We start from the raw sequence: 14456 nt of genomic DNA, 5'->3' as shown, positions 1-14456 counted from the left end.
GCTGGGACAGCCAGCCCTGTGACTTCTGACCTCCAGGGAGGGGAGAGGACCTAACTGTCAATAGTTTAGTCAACCATGCCCATGTAAGAAGCTTCTCTTAAAAATGCCCAGAAGAGGATGCTCAGAGAGCTTGTGGGTGGGTGACCACCTCGAGATGCTGAGGGGTGGCACTGAAGAGTGCACGGAGGCCCCCCACCCTTTTCCCACACCTTGTCTCTGTTCCTCCTGTTCAGCTGGCTGCTCCTGAGTTATATCCTTTTACGATAAACTGATGGTCTAGTAAGTGAGATGTTTTCACAGTTCTGTGAGCCACCCTAGCAAATTAACTGGAGAAGGCAATGGCAACCCACTCCAGCGTTCTTGCCTGGAGAATTCCAGGGATGGGGGAGCCTGTTGGGCTGCCGTCTGTGGGGTCGCACAGAGTCGGACACGACTGAAGCGACTTAGCACCAGCAACAGCAGCAAATTAACCAAATCTGAGGAAGAAATCTTGGGACCTTCCAGTTTACAGACAGTCTGTCAGAAGCACAGGTAATAACTGGGCCCTTGGCTGGCATTTGAAATGGTCTTGGTTGGGGCGGGGAGGTGGGTGGGGGCATACAGTCTGGTAGAACCGAGTCCTTAATCTAGGAATCTAACGCTTTCTCAGGTAGGATCAGAACTGAGTTGAATTCCCAGACACCCTATTGCTGTCTGAGAATCTCTTGTTGTTGTGGGCAAGCCCTGCTCCCCCCACCCCCACAAAACATAAACACACACAAGTTAGCTTCAGAATTGGTTCCAGGAACCCCAGAGAGCTGTACATTGTTGAGAAGCTTTATTTTCAACAAACGGAATCTATGTTTCACACACACACGCACACACATACACATGATTTTATTGAAACTTGTTAATTTTAAATTCCTAGTTCTATTGGAAATTCCAGCCCTGCCTTAAATTTCACACAGCATTAAATTATTCTATAACATTTCATTTTTTTTTAATGACTGAACAAGGTAAAATATATTCTTCTAACTAATTGATTACAATCCACAGGATACGAAGACTTCAGAACAAGGAAGATGAACTCCCACAACAAGAATGCTCTGTGTTGGGTTTAAGCTCCTCTTTGGTTGGTTTCCCATGTTTACATTTATTGTTAAGGTAGCTGCTCTTTTTCTTTCTCCCTACTTCCCAAACACTGGGCACTTGCAATGCTGCACCTTGCATTAAAGAATATTTCCTGGTCTCTTTCTTCTTCTAGGTACTTCTCAGATTGATCCATCTATTAATAATAGTATTTCCTGTTACTGAATTTCTCTAAGGACTTTATCAAGTGTCTTCAATCTCAGGATGGTGCACTTTTCTGATGCACAGTCATTCATATCATCTTTGATCTTTATTTCTGAACCAACTTTAGAGTTTAGAGTTTTTTTTCATCTGCTTTGTGTTCTAGGACCTTCATTGATTTTTAACCTAAACAATTCTTTTTCACTCCTGTATTATTTCCACCCAGGATTTGTTTTCTCTTAAGGACTATTCTGCCTTATATTCTTGCTCTGTTTGTTTGCTTTTTGGTTTTCTCTTCCTTTAATTTCCATTGTTTTACAGAACCATTATCATACTTTCTAATAAAACTAAAGATCCATCTATAAAGAATTGTATTTCAAAAGTTATTTCCCTCTATTTCATTTCTTTTTTACCTCATGTTTATAAACCAGGATTTCTTGACAATGACACTTGTATTTTGAACCAAATAATTCTGAGCTGTCGAGACTGTCCTGTGCATTATATTACAGGATGCTGTTGAATATCAGTGATACCCTCCAACACGTACACACAAGTTGTGACAACCAAAAATGACCTCAGATACTGTGGAATGTTCTCTGGAGGACAATATTGTTCCCAGTGGACAACCACTGGTGCAGAGGCTGATAAGTCAAGCTTATTTGAATGATTTTGGCAGGCATTTAGGAAGGGACACGGAATCTTGGGTTGAGCCCTGGTTCCTTAATTTATTAGCCTAAAATCTTGAATGCATAATTTCATTTATATGGGCTTTCAGTTTCCTTATCTGTAAAGCTAGGTGTGAACAATTATACTAACTGGCTGAAAGAATAATCTTGAAGGTTCAGTGAAATAATATGTGTAAAACTCACTGCACAGTCTGTAGCATCAAAATAATAGTTCTTCCTCTGACTTTCTTTTTTCTTTTGGATGATGAGAGAGAAAAGGGAGAAAAGTCTTTAAAATTAGATTGGATCAGACAGTGAAGTCTTCTATTTAAGAGGGAAAATTGCCCCAGTTGGCAGGTTAACTAGATTGCCAACCCACTCCTTCCTTTTCTGATTTCCCAGGCCACGAAGAAAACACACAAAGGGCTTTGTTTCCACTGGAAAATTTCAAGCCCACAAAGCTCTCTTGGGCTTTCTAATCCCACTTGTCCAAAGCAATTAGTATACCAAAAACCAGAGTTATGGCTCAAAGTTGAACTAACATCCTTTAGGCACTGATATTATTTTTAGATGGAGCAAATAAGTTGACAGTAAATGTAATGTGTTACCCACAGCACTTTAGGTCCGAAACATTTTGCATATAAACATTTTAACACACAAGTTTCATCACATTAACATAATATGCGAAGAAAAGAGACAAAGTGCATAGGATGAAGAAGATATACTTAACTTCTCTCAAAATGAGATTCAAAAACAATGTCCTCTGGAAATTTGGTTTTCTCATGAGGTCCTCTTGAGTATAAAGAGGAAGACAAGCGCCACTTAGTAAGAAAAGAGATTCAGGTCCTTGCATTTCATTTTTCCATGTTCATATTACATTGCAGTTCACTTGCCATTTTAGCTAAGTGACCCCCTTAAATAATCTCATTTACACCTACACAGATTATTTTAGCTTGGTCTGGTTTTCTTACACCAATGTGTGTGTTGCTTATACGTGTAAGTTACTGAGCTTTTCATTCAACTGGGATAATTTCAAGACCATAATGATACCCCCTGAAATAAATTATTTCATATATTTTTTGAAAAAAGTAAAGCAACTCTTCTGGGTAATTGATGTGAGGTAAGCTACAGCATTGGTTGTATATTCATTTTTCTTCAGTGTGTGCAATTATCCACTCAGCCTGTACCCGTTAATATTATTTTTCTTCCTAAGCTGGAAGTATTTAAAGCCATTAGAAAATAATCCAAAGAATTCTATTTGCTGAATAAATTTTAATTTACATGGCACCAGGAATTTTTTATTAATGGGAAATAAATTATTGCAATCTTTTGGACGGAGACAAGTTAATAGCTTTGTGAAAAGCAATGGAGAGAAAATGATCTTGAAAAGGTCAGGTCTCCTGTCACAGTGTCTTTATGCACAATTAAAACAAGTCAAGAAAGTGGCTATATAATCAGGACCATGAATATGCATTATATCCTAATGAGAGTGTGAAGATGTAGCAGGCTTAGTGCTAAAGTCATGGTGGGGTGGTGACATAAAAATGGTAATTTGTGATGTAGTATTTAACTGTGTTTCTCTTCTTATGCAAAACTTAACTCTTTGGCAGCTAGTCTATCCTATCTCAGGTATTTAAGCTCTTTCTACTTTCCATGGAACAACGCAACAACAAAAACAAAATTAAAAGGACAATCTTGTTCATTCTATAAGAGAAAGAAATATCCAAACATTATCTACTGCCATGTTTGAGTTAAGGACTAAATTTTCCATTGTGCCATCAATTGCTTTCATCTTTCAGATAGTTGTATGTATCTGTGTGTCTAAGCACGTGTATAAGGACATTTTAATTCAGAATAAATTTTACTAGTCCTATCTTTTAGTAGTCATACCTGAGCTACCCACATTACCTCTATTTTTCTATCACCTTTCTTCACTCAGTTCCCCTAGGATGTTGCATGAATCCCTAACAAAGGACAAGGAAATAAATAGCATCATGCTTTGATGGAATTTTTCAAAATCATGAGCAGCTTTCATCCCAAACACCCTATTACAGGGTATATTGTTTATAAGAGTGCTCTTTCTGTAGGAAAATCCTTTAGAAACGACATTAGCAGAAATAACTGGCTACATCGAGAAGTTAACTTAAGTTCTTAAGTGGTCAATTACCTCTGGGTAATGGCAGCTTCCCTGGGTCATACTGCTGCTGCTCTGTATGCTATTGAGTCAGTTCTGTCTATTCTACATTTTAATTGAAAAGCAGTATGAACATTCTGATTCAGTGGTCATTTAATAAAAGATAATGATCACTGAACAATGATTCTGATTAACTAATGGCAATTTAAAGGTTTATAGAACCTTTCACAATTCTGCCTGCTTATTCTTGAATATTAATAGAAGACCTTGAACTAAGATTTCTGTTTTTATCTTGATAGGAAGGGGGAAAAAATTGTATCAAAGCAAGAGTTTCTTTTCATTCATTTTTGATGGCAATTGTAAACAGATAACTCTGAGTGTTTTGACAATCAGAACCAACATGGTCTTTGTCTCCACCTCTGTTAGAAGTGAACCCCTTGTCATCCTGTTAGCTTGGTTTCATTTTTCAAAGAATTGTTTCAATGTTTCTACCTAGGAATTCAGTTTATACTCTCTAGTCTTTTATACTGTGAGACCTTACCTCTAGGGCTCTGTAAAGCTGAAGAGTGACCCTTTGTTACAAATAGTACACAACGCTACCTTTATTCTGGAATTTCAGAACAAATCAACAAGCCCCTACATATCTCCTTCTATCTGATGCATTTCAACAATCAGAGACTCATTTATTTGGCTGTTTAAATGTGTAGCATTAAGAATAATAATACATGTTGCAAAATGCTACAAAGAATTCAGAAACTAGGAGCTAAAGATGCTGAAAACAAATTTCATCCATTTATAATTTTCCCAAGGGTCAGCCCTAATCATATTCTAAATTGTATAACACTACATATTGCATAGTTTTCTTTGTGTAAGACTAAAAAATATACATATAGGATTAAATATTCTCTTCCTTTCCATCAATCCTATTCTTGCCTTATATTAATCATTAAGTGCACATTACTAACTATATAGACCTGACAAGCACATGAATCAGAAGACAGGAAACAAAAGTATCTACACTGGAACAGGTTGTAAAACTGAATTCATCACTAGCAATACAGTGATGGTGTATAATTTTTTTAAGGGAGATAGGTAAACATACTCTGAGATATTCACTAGATGTAATCAAAAACAAGCTTGATAATACTCAACTAAGTATCAATCAAAAACATTATCTGGACTTATTATGATGAATACTCTGAAAAAACAAACATTCAGTCACCCAAAGACCACTCGGCTTGAAAGCCCTGGGCTTTTTTTGTTTCGTTTTGAGTGTAACCTTTATTCAAAGAATAAGCCCCTTGGACCTTGGTCAGTACCTATTAATACGTAACATATGCACAATTCAAAAAGTTGGCTTGTTTGGGTCATATTGGGGAATGTGTGTATCTATGTGGATTTAAACTCATTTAACATGGAGTTTGGGTCCAGTTCTCACATTTAGTTTAATTGTAGTTCCATTTCTTAGTAGCTGTTTGACTTAAGCAAGCTAATTAAATTTTGAGCTTAATTATCTTTTGACCAATGAAGACGTAACCATAGACACTTCACAAGGCTGTAGCAGAAATATGTCAGTGTCTTAGCGGAGCATCTATTTAATAGCAGGGCACTGAGACAGGTTAGTTTCCTTTTAGTTTCTCTCAGTCTGAAGTAGGACAGCTGCTGCATTGCCCATGGCACCTCCTTGTTGATCAAGTCACCCTCGGTGAGGAGATTAAAGGTGGGCTCTAAGGCCCTGAAGCACACTTCTTCCAATGGCTCCCTAGGAAGAGGCAAGAAGAAACATCGCCTGATAGCTTCCTCATGCAACATTCTTCAGTCAGCGCGGGAACCCGGCAGGACGAACTGAGGAAGCCACACCGTTGTTGTTTCTCTCTCCTTCCAGCCACTCCTTTCCCCCCCTTCCCTTTCCCATTCAGACACCCTGGGGATGTGAAGGGCTGGGAAAGGTCCAGACTCCAAGCAGGTCAAAAGCCGTCCTCATCAGACAGAAGGCTGACTTCAGATCCTCTCAGCCTTGTCTTAGGAAAGTACGCGGAGCAGAAGGAACCGAAAGGACAACTAGAAATATTCAAAGAAAATAAAATGTAAGATAAAAACGGGAGTTTTAAGAACTCCAGTATGGTATCTGTATTCAATTATTAGTATTGTAACCACAGGACTGTAAGTTTAATACTGAATCCTTAAGGAGGTGAAGTATTTTTTTCAAATGTTACCACTGTTATGGTAAATTATCAACATACTGATAAACTAAGAGTATTTTTTCTAAAACTATAAAGTAATTGAATAATAATATAAAATAGTTCTCAAATTATTGGTTTAAGAAGGCTTGGGTGCCATGAAAACAGTTGCATATTTTGCAGGAAATGGGTCTAACATCACATATTCACTCATTAAGCAGATAGTTATTGAGAGGCCTAAATAGGGAAAAAAGATTTTAAATGAGCAACCATTTAATTCCAAACTATTCAGTAAAAACTTTAAAAATACTTTGGTGTTGATTATTGTAAAATGTATTTGAAGAAAAGCTGTGTTTTTCCAAACTGTTTTTCCATATCATGCCATATTTAATATTTTTAGCATGTATGAAATAGGAATTTCCATAGGTAGGCTTCCCATTTGAAAGATGAAAACCTTGAGGCAAGGAAATGCTATAAAACTGACCACCCAGGCAATTAATCTTAGAGCAAGAAATTGATGGAATTTTTCTGTTCCTTAGACATGATGGAATTTCTCTGTCCTTAAACAACACTAATTGATTAAAGGGTTTGCCATTAGGACCAGAACAAAGTCTAACGTCTAAATAGCAAGTGCTCCACCCGAGTTTTTCACTTTTCAGAGTTACTGCCTCAAAATACAATTAATTTAATGTCTATTTTCTGAGTTCCTATAATGTTGTTGAGCTCATATGAGGCTAAGTTTTTCGTTATTCCTATAAGAAACTTGCGATCTAATAAAATTCACTAACCTGCAGGTTTATAAAGCACCTTCACGTTGCTCATTGTTTTCCAAATTCTGCTTAACCACAAGGCATGTTAAATTAATATTATATTTTTAAAATATATCACGATGCACACATTCTCAAATTTCGGTCTGCTTAAGAATTTCATGGGCTGGTTGGTCAATTAAGACTCTGACTCAGTAGAGTCCAAGCATCTGAAAGGTCAACAAGCACCCCTATGTGATTCCAGTGCCTGCAATGAGAACCCCACTTTCAGAAGCTCTGCCTCAACCTCCTTTGTTGTCCTGCGTTTATGCTGCCCCTGTGTTATTCCTGATTTAAGGTAGGAGAAGGCAATGGCACCCCACTCCAGTACTCTTGCCTGGAAAATCCCATGGACGGAGGAACCTGGTAGGCTGCAGTCCATGGGGTCACTAAGAGTTGGACACGACTGAGCGACTTCAGTTTCACTTTTCACTTTCATGCATTGGAGAAGGAAATGGCAACCCACTCCAGTGTTCTTGCCTGGAGAATCCCAGGGACGGGGGATCCTAGTGGGCTGCCATCTATGGGGTCGCACAGAGTCGGACACGACTGAAGTGACGCAGCAGCAGCAGCCAGAGCTGCAGATCACACACTCACACATATGCTAAAGAAACACCAATCATAGTGTACAGGGAGGTCTGTATGTTAGGGAGGATTTTTGTTTTAAAATGAGATGAAAGATGAAGACAACAATAGGAAGGAGGCAGGAACACATCTAAAATGGAAGAAACGCATTGTTGGAAATGAGGATATAGGGCTGATCAGAGTAAAGCTACCCCAGAGTGGAGACAGATCAAAGTCCATTAAATGTGAGTGAGAGAGAGAAATCAACAAGAAGGAAGGCTGCCCAAGACCTAGTTTATCGGGTCAGGTGATTACAGAACCCACTCCCGTTAGCTCCTTTCTCATTCTTAGGAAAAAAGAAAATAGTCATGCCAAGGAATGGTGAAATATTGTCCAGCTGCACTGATTTCAAAGACTTCTGTATTAAAAACTAACATCATGAAGGGACATGCTTGATTAGGACTTCAGCATTCAAGTGATACCAGCTTCTTCTAAAACAAATTATGGAAGATTGTGACTTAGAAGGATTGTATATCCTCAAACTCAACTGACAGAGTTCATTAATTATTTTAATGCAGGAACCAGAATATCTTTTTGTTGCACAGAAATTTTTTGTTATGAGTGGTTCATCTACCTGCCTTTTTTCACATTCAGATTCATTCATTCATTCACGAAGTGTGCATTGTTGTTACTGTGTATGAAATAATGTACAGGGAAAGAGGAATTTAAACATTTAAAGTATGGTTTTTCCTAAGGAGCCTAACTCTAGATTATAGAGAGTGGACAGATTAAAGAAGAATTTAAAAATTAAAAGTCTGACTTTTTCCTAAAGGAGTCTAAATCTAGACTATTGAAAGTGGAGAGATTTTAAAATAAACCAATATAAGATGAAAGGTAATCTCTTTATTGGAGAACTAGACAAAATGTACAAGAAAAATCATACCTGGTATAAGCCAAAGAGCTCAGGGAAGATGAAATTATAATGAAGTAATTAGCCAGGTAGACAAAGGTTGAAGGTGTGCCAGGCCGCATTCATAGTGTGTACAGGTCAAGGTAGCCTGAGAGAATAGGACATATTTGGAGGCTTGGAGAAAGATACTGGATGAATTAGTAGGGACCAGCTCATGGAGGTTCTTGCACACTGTTCGAAGAAGTTTTAAATGTTTCTGCTATGGGAGGGGCTTCCCTGGTGGCTCAGTCAGTAAAGAATCCACCTGCAATGCTGGAGACCCAGGTTTGATCCCTGGCTTGGGAAGATCCCCTGGAGAAGGGAATAGCTGAACACTCCAGTATTCTGGTCTGGAGAATTCCATGGACTGTACAGTCCCTGGGGTAGGAAAGAGTTGGACAAGACTGAGCGACTTTCAGATTAGTGTTGATGACACTTCTGTGTTCCTGGAAAAAAAAAATAGCAATAAATGTGATCAAGAAATCTACTAGATTGTCATTTAGAAAGTCTTTTATTAATGGTCATAGACCCTCTTTTCAAATTCTCCCTCTCTTCTTTTATTCCCTTGATGATAAACAGGTTGAAGTTAATTTGTAGCATATGTTTGTGTATACATCTATGAATGTCCAAGGGAAAGGAGAGAGACAGAGATAGAAAGAGAGACAGAGAAAAAATGAGAAAGGTTGAAGATGCTCTAGTCATTCCACGTGTTTTGACCTCTTCCTTGTTTTGTTTACATTCTTCTTGCTTCCTGGAGACCATCACGCTTAACTCAATTATTCAAAATCTTCAAAAACCCCTTATTCAGGGGTTTCCCATTGTCTTTTTTGGGAACATCCCTGATTGTTTTTAAACATTTTGGAAAATTGTAACTATCCAACATGATGGATGGTGGTGATGGAAGAGTCTCAATATTTATTGAGTACCTCCTTTATTCCAGGAACTTGCTAAGTATTAAGGATACAGAAAAGAATATATCATGTTTATTTCTCTCAAAGAATTCTTCATATCATGAGTTGGAAAACTTTTTTCTGTAAAAGACCAGGTAGTAAATATTTTGTTGGCCATAAGGACACTGTCACGACTACTCAAGTCTGTCCTATATATAGCACAAAAGTACCGCTAGAAATACATAAATGTATTGATGTGACGATCCTCCAATAAAACTATATTTACAGAAACAGATGGTAAGCTGAATTTTGCCTCTGAGCTACAGTTGATGGTCCCTGTTCTACGTAATTGAGAGACATGAAATTTAAGGGCAGTAAAGTGTTATAAGTACTAAGATAGTACAAAGGCATGAAAGAGAAAGTGCCAGTTCTCTGAGGGTAGAAGTGGACAGAAGAAACTTGGTATAAAAGATGAATAGTTTTTTTTTTTTTTTTTTTGACGTGTACTAGGAAAAGAACAGACAAACTAAGATTTCCCAGGAACTACAAATTGTTTGGAATAACTGGGCCACAGAACATAACCACCATGTTATGCCAATCATAAAATTTTTAAGCTCAAGGGAATTTTAAAGTTTCTCTTCCCCAATCACTCATCAGTTCAGTGATCCTTTTATAACATTCCAGAAATAATTTGTGCAATGATATGCAGAGATCAGTAGCACAGCCTTAAACCACCTCATGTATATCAAATAAAAGAAACACCTTGGGACTTCCTTGGTGGTCCAGTGGCTAAGACTCTGCACTCCTGATGCAGGGGACCTAGGTTCAATACCCTAGTCAGGGAACTAGACCCCACATGCCACCACTAGGACTCAGAGCAGCCAAATATATAAATATATATTCAAAACCCAAGAGAACATCTTTACATCAAACAGATAGTTAAAGCACAGCTGATAGCTCATTAGTTTCAAGCAACCATCAACACAGTAAAATCTTCACGAATCTCTCATTACCTCCATAGATGCTGCTCTCTTACACCTCTCTTTCCTCATAGACTCAGACTCAGCATCATTTGCCACTTAGGAGGGACAGATCTAGGTCTGTGGAACATGAATATTATACTTTTGAGGCTCTCTTTACATCAGCTGTGTCATTGCTTAGTTGCTCAGTTACATCCAACTCTTTGGGACACTGTGGACTGTAGCCCATAGGTTCTTCTGTCCATGGAATTCCCCAGGCAGGAATACTGGAGTGGGTTGCCATTTCCTTCTCCAGGAGATCTACCCAAGCCAAGGATCAAACCTGGGTCTCCAGCATTGCAGGCAGATTCTTCACCATTGAGCCACTGGGGAACCTCCTTTTATAGATGATAAGCTTCTTTTCCATAGAACTTTTACAGAAAACTATAAATATAAATTTTCTAAGTTAGCTTTTGAGACCTAGCAAAGGATCGGTATGAGGAAAGGGTCCTGAGACCTGTTTCATCTGCTTTATGGCAAATCTGCCTCTAATAGCAGTCAGATTTTCCAAGTTACATTAAATTCTACAGATCTAAACAACAAACTCATACTTTTCCCCTCAAAATCTGCCTCTATTTGGCATATGTCAGAACCTAGATTTTTGGAATCCAGAAGCGCTAAGTCATTCTCTACTTGGATCTCTCTAATATACCACATCCCCCAAAGCCAAGCTTGGTGGCTTTCATTTCATGATGAGCTCAGGTATCTGTCGCCTCCCCTCACTGCCCCCACTCCAGACCTCCTGCTCATTACTCAAGCCAGTCTTGTCATCTCAACACAGACTTCACATTGTTTCCAGAAAAGGAAAACTTATTTTTAAAGAGCAAATCTACTAAGATTACTCACCTTCTCCAAACCTCTCAACAACTCTCTTTGGTGCCTGGAAATCTCTATAATGATGCACTAAGTCTTCATGATGGATCTTTGTGACTCATTCTCATTCCAACTTTTCTTCACAAACTTGTTAGAATGACCTTTCTAGCCCCAAAATGCAATGTCAAACTGTGCTTGAAATTTTCTCAGCATCTCCCTCCTTTGAAAGAAAAGTGAAAAGTGAACGTGAAGGTCGCTCAAACATATCTGACTCTTTGTGACCCCATGGACTGTAGCCTACCAGGCTTCTCTGCCTATGGAATTCTCCAGGCCAGAATACTGGAGTGGGTTGCCATTCCCTTTTCCAGGGGATCTTCCCAACCCAGGGATCAAACCCAGGTCTCCCACATTGCAGGCGGATTCTTTACCAGCTGAGCTGTCAAGGAAGCCCCAACCACACTAAGAATGCCTTATTTATATACACTAATAAAGCCTTATTTATCAATAAATTATTCTATTTGGTATCCTGACTTTTAAAGAAATATAAACACAAGCACAAGAAACTTGTCAGTCTTTGCATCCTGTTTGGCTATTTGGAACACAAAGAATAAAAGGAATTAAAATATAAACATAAACTGTATTTTACTTTATTGAATTCACAATTCAAAATCTTATAATGTCAACAATGTTGACATAATTGAATAACACAATTAAAACAATTTTAGAATTAAAATATGCTGGATTCTTTGATGATTAGAAAGATTATATCTTGGAAAGAGGGAAAAATAAATGGGGACTAGTCTTTTTAAGCTTATAAATTAAAAGTTGAAAGTCAATTTACGAATAAAAACCCAGCACAAGCTTTGAAGAAATTCATCAACTTCCCAAATATAGCTGTATGGTGCATCTATATTTACCATAGTTTTACCATTTACCATAAAAACCATAGTTTTACACATCAATATAAAAATTACAGTCAACATTATCAATCAGATGGAAACCAAAGGTCTAAAGTTTCAACTTTTAAGGGTGAATAGAGGCAAAATAACTCCTTAGAAAAAGACTTCTGTCTATCCATCCCTCTCTTGTTGTCTCCTTCTTGTTGCTCAGTAATGCCTAGGAGGCTGTAATAGATTATTTGCAAAAATGACCACAAATCTCTTTTCCTTAGATATGAGCCCCCTTACAATGTGACTTTGCTATGCTTCTAGTCAGGAGATAGAATCTGTTTCTCTTTCCTTGGATTTGGGACTGCTCTTGTGATTAACTTTGATTAATGGAATGTGATGGAAGGAAAGCTGTATGACTTCCAAGGGCCTGAAAAGACCCTGCAGCTTCTGCCCTTGCAGAACCTGAGACCCCCATGCTCTGAAGACTCCAAAGATACAAGGCCATGGAGAGAGACCCCACTATTGCAACCACTTAACTCAATTCTCCAGCTGAAGAAAGCCTCATGAGTAAGCTAGGCAAGAACAGCAAAAGAACTGCCCAGTGAACACGAGTAATAACTCAGTGATGTTTTCAGCCATGATGGGGCCTGAGCAGACCCTTTCTCAAGCACAGTAGTAACTTAGTTGTCAGAGTAGAAAATGATGGAGATTGTATCCAATATTTTTTCCTATTTCAACACTGAATAAATAAATAAATTCTGGCATGCTTACTTTGCCCCAACATCAAAATCAGTTAGAAAAGTTTGTTGACTGCTGCCAAGAGATACATTCAATCAGGTTTTACAGTTTCCACTTCCACAAGGCTTTGGTTCACCTCTAGTTACAGCCTCTAGCTTGTTTGCTCATCGGCCAGCTTCCTCCAACCCCATACTACCACCAACCACCATTCCACATTTGGCTTTTTAAGCGATCTATGACCACCACTCAGTCTCACGTGTGGGAGGGGTTAAGGCATGAGCCAATCCTCCAGGCCCTATGAGAACGCCACAATTTTTTACTTTCTGCCATTGAGATTTATATAGGATCCTTGCTTCTGCTTGGCCAAGATGTCTCCATATGTCTTCTACCTCCCACAGTCCATGAAGTCCCCAAACAATATAATAACTATCACCTCTAAGAATTCACTATGTGCAAGGCACTGTTTGAAGAGTTTCGTACGTAGTCGCTTATTATTTACATCATCATATTGTCATCATGTTTTACCATCATATTGTCACCCTTAAGTCCTGTGACAATGTGCCTAGAAGCTACTCTTTATAATATGAAGCTACTTATATTATACTTCCCTGGTGGCTCAGACGGTAAAGCGTCTGGCTACAATGTGGAAGACCCGGGTTCAATCCCTGGGTCAGGAAGATCTCCTGGAGAAGGAAATGGCAACCCACTCCAGTACTCTTGCCTGGAAAATCCCATGGACAGAGGAGCCTGATAGGCTACAGTCCACAGGGTCGCAAAGAGTCGGACACAACTGAGCGACTTCACTTCACTTATATTATAGCTACTTCCTCTACCTGGGGATGCTACCTAAAATCCCTAATACTTAATTAAAAAAGCATAAGAAATACTACACAGGCTTTGAGAGAATCACAGGACACATTAGCATGAAAGTCTTGAGAAGTCTTACAGTTATTTTTCAGTTTATTTAATCTTATTTAACTCAGGATTTCCTAAACTTATTTACCATGGGGGCTTTCTCCTTAGCCACTTAACAGTTTTTCAGACATATTTTGAAAATGGTAAATTTTATAAATATGATCAGTGAAACAATGGGATTCTGATAATTTCTAGTTCCCCTTTATGCAGAGCTGGTGAAAACTCAGCAGTACAGCAAAAAGAATAACTCGTGTTCTAGTTTCATGTGGGTCACTTTTTTTTAATATATCACACTTATCTAGACCTTTGCTAGTCTATGACGGAAAGTCACTGTTTCATACGGAAGCCCTTCATCCTAGTGTATAATTTATTAAAGGATCTTTTTAAGAACATCAGCAAGAGGACTCTTAAAGCTTCACTCTTTACTACCCAGAGGTGGCTGGGCTCTGTTTATTGAATATTACATCTATTCCTAATTAGAACAATGTATTTATTATCTGCTGTCTGGGTTCTGGGTGATCTTTTTTCTCTTTGGGATGCAGGGAGGGTGCAGTCTTTAAATCTCCTTTTGGCAGGAAGCATAACTTTCTGATACAAATCTGAAGTGGAAAATGTATCTCTCAG

General features: G+C 38.4%; 1 non-coding gene across 1 annotated transcript; it reads left to right on the top strand.

Moving 5' to 3' along the window:
• The first annotated feature begins 10228 nt into the window (after positions 1 to 10228).
• Positions 10229 to 10302, top strand: TRNAR-CCU (transfer RNA arginine (anticodon CCU)). The gene has a single exon. It is a non-coding gene; the product is annotated as a tRNA-Arg (tRNA).
• The last annotated feature ends 4154 nt before the right edge of the window (positions 10303 to 14456 follow it).

Source organism: Giraffa tippelskirchi, chromosome 6 (genome assembly GCF_054371585.1).
Source record: "Giraffa tippelskirchi isolate mGirTip1 chromosome 6, T2T-mGirTip1v1.2.pri, whole genome shotgun sequence".
NCBI classification, from domain to species: domain Eukaryota; kingdom Metazoa; phylum Chordata; class Mammalia; order Artiodactyla; family Giraffidae; genus Giraffa; species Giraffa tippelskirchi.
The sequence above is the reverse complement of the archived record's forward strand: the minus strand, read 5'-3'. Positions and strand labels throughout refer to the sequence as shown.